Here is a 6,590-nt window from a genome sequence, read left to right as displayed (position 1 = left end):
CCATTATTCAAGGTAACTTGCGAACATACTTCAAAATAACAATCATGCAAATAATAAAAAAATACTTCAATTATGTTCGTCTAACAATTTTAAATACTAAAATTATTCCCAAAACAACAAATATGCCACATTCGATCGAGTTGAACTCAGATAATTAATCTACTAAAATACTACAATCAAAAGTCGTCTAATAATATCTACTTAAATAGAAACAAACGACATACTCTTTCACATAGAACAAACAATGGGGGGCTGCCACATTTTCATCCCTACCCTCTTGGTCGTGATCATCATCAACCAATTGACTATTTATGGCCACCTTGTATGGGTCCATGGCGGAAAAGTCCATAATTGGTGCAATAAACCTTGCTGCTCCAAAGTTCTATCAAACCCAGAGATAAACATCTCCAATTTTTGGTTATCCTTGCCAGTCTCCAAATTCTTCTTCTCTATACCCAACTCCATCACCCTTGTCTACAAATCGACTTTATCTTCCAGCTTTTTCTCTATTTCCTCTAATAGTAACACCTTCTCCTTCAAACCTTTTATTTCCTCATCTTTTAACATTATCTGCTCCAAATCAACCCAAAATTTCTTTTCTTTCTTTAAATTCTTACGCATAAGTTGTTCCATACTCTCGTTGTCAAAAGCATCTCTTGCATATCTCAATTTTTGAGTTTGACCAATAGACAACAATCGAGCTCCCATAACCTACAAAGAAAAATCAACTACTTTTACAGTCTCATTATAACATAATAAACAACTCAATACATTCCGCCTCTTCCTCTACCTTCATATTCCTGGCAAATCCTTTTCTTTCTTTCACAACAAAGCAAAACTCATACCGACTTATGAATAAACTTATCTACTATCACACATCAAACAATACACCAAACTGAATACCTATTTAATAGATCCATACGTCTAATACGAACAATTGCAATTCCGAGATATTTACAACTGATCTATTTTATTCTAACACATATCAAAAGTCGAAACTTCAAATGCATTTTTTCAATTTATTTCGGAAAGAATCAACTGATTATTCAATACGAACATAACAATCAAACATACCCATCCAAACAACCAAATCATGCGAACCTACTTAACTTATGTTCATTCAAATACTTTGCGAATTGAAATTGTTCCCAACACACGAAGACCTCATACTTGACTGAGTTGTACTCAGGTTATCAATTACCAAACTCTTACAATTAAAGTTATCAAAACAACTCCTGTCCAAATAAAAACAAAAGGCAATTTTTCTTAAATAAAAAGCAGGTGTCATAGTGCAACTTGTAAGAATCTGATTTTTTGTAAACAGACTTTTATGACTATTTTAAAATTTATTTTACAAAATTTTGAACCACGGCTCAATAAGAAATAGTGAGACTGGCCCAATGGTAAAAAAAGAAAAAAAATAAAAAAAGAAAAAAGAAAAAGACCATTAATATGGTGAAAATTGACTTTATGAGGGTAATTAATCCCCTAAGTCAAGTTTGACTAGTAAATAATAAATATTAGCTTATCATTGGTTTATTTTCCTCACTAAAGACTTTTTGAGCCAGAATTCAGTTTTACTGACGGTTTTGCATGCGTCGAGAAAAACTCTAGTAACCGAAAATTTCGGAATCAGTGGTCAAAATAATTTCTACCCAACTAAATGTGCCTCAAGATTTATATTAGCCATCAATTCATGATTTACTCTTTTAAGAATACATATTAGCCATTAATTATTTTACCGCACGGTAAAAGTTATTCGAACTAAATTTTCGACTAGTATTCCGCAAACGACTCCTAGTGACCCCAAATCTTCTTATTTGGAATCCAAGTAACTTGTATTTCCTTCTTAGCCTTTGGATGAGACTATCTCAGCCTTTAACCCTTTTCTACTCTGTTTTTGATCTCGAGGAACTAACTGCGGTTAACTGTGGATAAGCTCGACACGCAAGTGTTGACCAAGCTTCCTCATTTTCATGCCCCTTCTTCATTAAATCCCAGCCCTTGACCACAAAAATTCCAGCCCCTTTTACCTTCATAAATTCAGCAAGACTTTTATTTTTATTTAAAGAAGTATTTGCCACAAAACTCACAAAACACATTACACATTTTTACACTCTTTTGACCGAATTCTCGAGAGATAAAGAGAGATAATTCTTGCACTTGTTATCTGCGTCCCAGCCCATATTTCAACTCTTCTTCCATTTTTTCATGTGTTCTTCAAGGACTCAAACCATACAAGCACAAACTATTTCCCGTTTTCGCTAATCCTTGCGTTTATATCAAAATTTCGGCTAGGTAAACTCTTGTTCTTTCTCCTTTTCTTTTTTTTTTAAAAACAGTAGCATGATGAATTCTTACTTTTCTCTATATATAGAGAACTCTTCTTGAAGCACTCATGGATCACGCCAAAGGAGTTAGAGAGATTTGAGTTTAAAGCGGTTGAATTTTGACGTTTTTGCGATACTTTAGGCCAAAAACAAAACTCATCACCACCAGCTATATTTCTGCCCTTGTGTGCACATTTTCTAGTGTGTGAAAGGTTTGCTAATTGAATTACATAAGAGGTAAAGTTTAGGATTAGTTAGAGTATGGTTGTGCTTGTTTTCGGTGCTTATATGAGCCACTTTGTGGTGAATTTGTGCTTATTTTGAATTTCTAAAAATTTTGTGATGTTAGCATTGTTTTGGATTGCTAAATATGTGTAATATACTGTTATATTGTCTATGAATTTTGTGTGAAAGCAGCCAGAAATATGAAAGCACTTGGGGTTTAAGTTTCAAGTTTTAAACGTCACAAAAAGTATAGAAAAATATAAAATTGTACCTCTGAAATTTTCAGTCACTAAGAGCACAAAAATTATGATAGAAAGGAGTTAAAAAGTATTTATAAAAATAGTTTTAATTCTATGGAACAAAGTGGAAAAGTAAAAAGGGTGTTATGGTCATTTTTAGGTAAAAAGAGGGTTAAAGATGTAATTTAAACAAAAAATAAGTAAAATTCTGAATTTAGTGTCATTAAGAGTAAAATAGTAATTATATAAATTAATTCGGTCATAATTATAATTACAATAAAGTGTTAGGCCGAAATAAAATTTTTAGTAAAAATTAGAAGTAAAACAGCAAAAAGCAATAACAAGAAAAGTAAATAAATTAATAAAGGATAAAATGATCTTTTAGGTCCTTAAAGGTAAAATTGGCATTAACTAAAAATATAATGGATAATTAGTCATAAAAAATATTAGGATTAACCTGGTAACATTTTGATGAATAAATCAGGTTAAACGGTAAAATTAGAGTACTCACGGACATATTAGTAATTTCAGGCATAAAGTCAAATTAAAAATGAATAATTAACTTAATCAAGGAGAAAAAGTATATTAGGAAAAATATGAAGATACAATGGTAAAATAATATCAGGGGTGAAAGCGTCACTAAAAGGCTAAAGAAAACGGTAAAAAGAAAAGTTAAATAAAAGGAGAAAAAATGATAAATTGTGACAATGTTGAGATATTTTAAGAAAAATTCGGGCACAAGTTTTTACAAAGGAAGGGAGGATAAGTCCCTTAGAAATAAATTCTGTTGAGATGTGCCATAAAAGAAGAAACTGTAAACCCCAAGGTGCTAAGAAGAACCTGGCAGAGCGGACTTCCATCCCGCCTGGCCAGAGACTATATGCACGTGGAGACGCCCGCCATATGGACTGTTACTCACCGAGAGCACCTTGTATTTTTGGACCATTGTTTATTAGTGCCGCGATTGTATTTCGGGCACCGATGCGCAACCGACCAAGTGGAGTAGCCATATCCGGACTTGGGCCAGGTAACGTCGGGCTGCAAGTAGCCAACCGACACATGAGCTCATGGTCTGTATAGAACCAGGCATGCATCATACTTGGTTGCTAGATTCTCTATGTTTGTGATTGCTTACTTGTACGTGTGATTTTATTTTGTTTCTGCTTCTTGTATTCCGTGCTTGGTTACTATTTTGCTATATTTTTGTTCTTGTACTTCTTTTTGTGAGTTACCGACCTAACTGTGTAAAGTCTTAGACTTAGGCTACGGAACCCCTTAGGATTTCTGTGCAGTACCTTGCTGGGAACCTTAGGTTCTCACCCCTTACTTTCCTATTCCGCAGATGCAAACTGGCGAGATCTTCTTTAAGTTTTCAATCTTGGGACTAGCAAGCAGCAGTAGCATTACCAGAGGATCAGAGCAACTTTTCTTACTTCCACACATTACTTCCGTGTTTCTTTAACTGCCAGGGTTTGATTACCAGCAGTAGTTATAATAGTAGCAGTAGTAGTAGTTATTTTTTCCCTCGCTTTGTATAGATTTTTAGAGGGTTAGGTGCTTTTGTAAATACATATATAAACAAGTTAGAATGGGTCCCAAACTAGAGTGACTCTTGTGAGTCGAGGCCTGTTAATATAAATATAGAGTTTGTAAATATTTTCATGAATAAGCAACGGCGTAACCCCATATGAATTATGATGTACCAAATGAGCTTTCGGGCATATATGTATGGGATTGCTATGTTTTCTATGCTTTATGTATATATTATCTATTATTCTATCACCTATTTCGTTATATCTATATATCTGACACGCGATCTCAATTAGCGCTATAGGCTCATATGTATATATATAATATAAGGTCTAGAGTCTCTAGAAAAAGCCATGTAGTAGTGCCTGGTGGCTAGCATTGATCATGACGTGCTAGAAGTTGGGTTATTACACAACGATGTTGTCATCCTCACCCTCTTAATCTGGTTATCATAAAAAAGTTCTCCATTCACAATCACTTTGTAGGGGTCCAGAGCAGAAATATTAATGTCTGGCGCCCTAAACTTGATTTGCTCTACGGTTCTCTCGAACCCAGTAGCAAACTCCCCAGCAATAAGACCAACTTCAAGCAAGCGTCTCACAAAAGTTAAAACATGAACGACTAAGATGAGCAACCATTCCACTTCTTAATAGCTCATTACCATCGATCCTTCCCACTAACATGTCATCTGTTGATCATATTCCTCAAAATCCAACTCTTGATAAATGGTCTTGATGACCTTGGTAAACTAAAAAGTAACCGCAGGTCATAATTATCTTTATCATCTCATTTATTACTTATTTTAAATATTATTTTTTTATTTTATTGAAGGCATTTCACTAGGGGTGAACGCGGATCAGATCGGATATGGCCAAAATTTTGATCTGATCCGCACTAAAATCATCAGATCGGATCGGATCTAATATCCGCAGTTTTAAAATTGTGCGGATCGGATCAAATCAGATATCGGATATATTCGCAAAACACAAAAATAATTTTAAAAGGTTATTTTTATTAAAAAACTATCAATAAAATTCATTTTTTTTATTTTTTAAATATGTTTACTCTTAAAATAATATTAAACATACTTTTTTTAAATAATAAATTAAAATAATACAACATATATGATAATTATTAGTTGAAATAAAACATAAAAAAATATTTACTTATTTATTTCTTTATTTTTGCGAATACACGGATATGCGGATACTTACACAAAATTCGCAATTCGATCCTATTAATGTACGGATTGAATCGGATCGGATCCGACAGCCTTATAGATCAGATCCATATCCGCAATTTTCGGATCGGATCCGAATAAACACCGCAGATATATAAATCGGATCCGATCCATGAACACCCTACACTTCACATTCTTTTTTATTTAATTTATTTTACACAAATTAATTATTCTTTCCTTTACTTCATCAAAATTTTTTCATATACTTCCATCAGGTAAGAAAACGGGAGTTAATCATTATCTCATTATTTAATCATTATTCATAATCACTTTCAATTTTTTTTACTTTATTATTTACCTCAAATTATTCCCAAACATGACTATTATTATTCAAAGTACAATAAATTGAGCTTGGGGCTACTACTATTATTATTACTATCATGATGTATAGGTCTACAAAAAGTCAAAAGCTCAACTTGTTGGATTGAAAAATACCACAAAACAAGTTTGGAAGCTGTGATTCTGGCCCAATTATGCCTAAATCGAAATTCAAATACAATAATAAACGTGACTCATTTTCAGTTAGAGAGAATTTCTTCCTTGACAATCCACTTAGAAACAAACTAAGGTGGTTACCAAAAGATCAGATAAATATCTTAATCTCTTTTAAGAGGTAATACTCTATAAATACAAAACCCTAATTACGTAAAAGGTATGCTATTCACTCTGAATTGCATTATACTCATTTTCTACTTTTATTATCTTGAGTGTTGAAGTGCCTTTCTAAGTGCCTGTTGCCGCCATTCCTCTTAAAGTTGAAGTATACCTTATCGGTCTTTAACAAAGGCAAGCTCAATTTTGAATAGGATAAATTATACACCATCCGAGACTTACCACCCAAAAACACATAGTAGGAAGAATAGCTCAACAACGACAACAACCAAATGCCTGCAAATTACAAGGCGCTACATCTCAACTAAGGATCGAATATCTAATCTCTGTAAGTTCTATTGTGAACTCAGCATATATCCTATAGCTTATAATTTCGTGTATATGATATCTGCTACTTTGTAAGGTTCTATATCT

This window comes from Arachis stenosperma, chromosome 3, assembly GCF_014773155.1.
Source record: "Arachis stenosperma cultivar V10309 chromosome 3, arast.V10309.gnm1.PFL2, whole genome shotgun sequence".
In the NCBI taxonomy this organism is placed as follows: domain Eukaryota; kingdom Viridiplantae; phylum Streptophyta; class Magnoliopsida; order Fabales; family Fabaceae; genus Arachis; species Arachis stenosperma.
Note: the sequence above shows the minus strand (reverse complement) of the source record.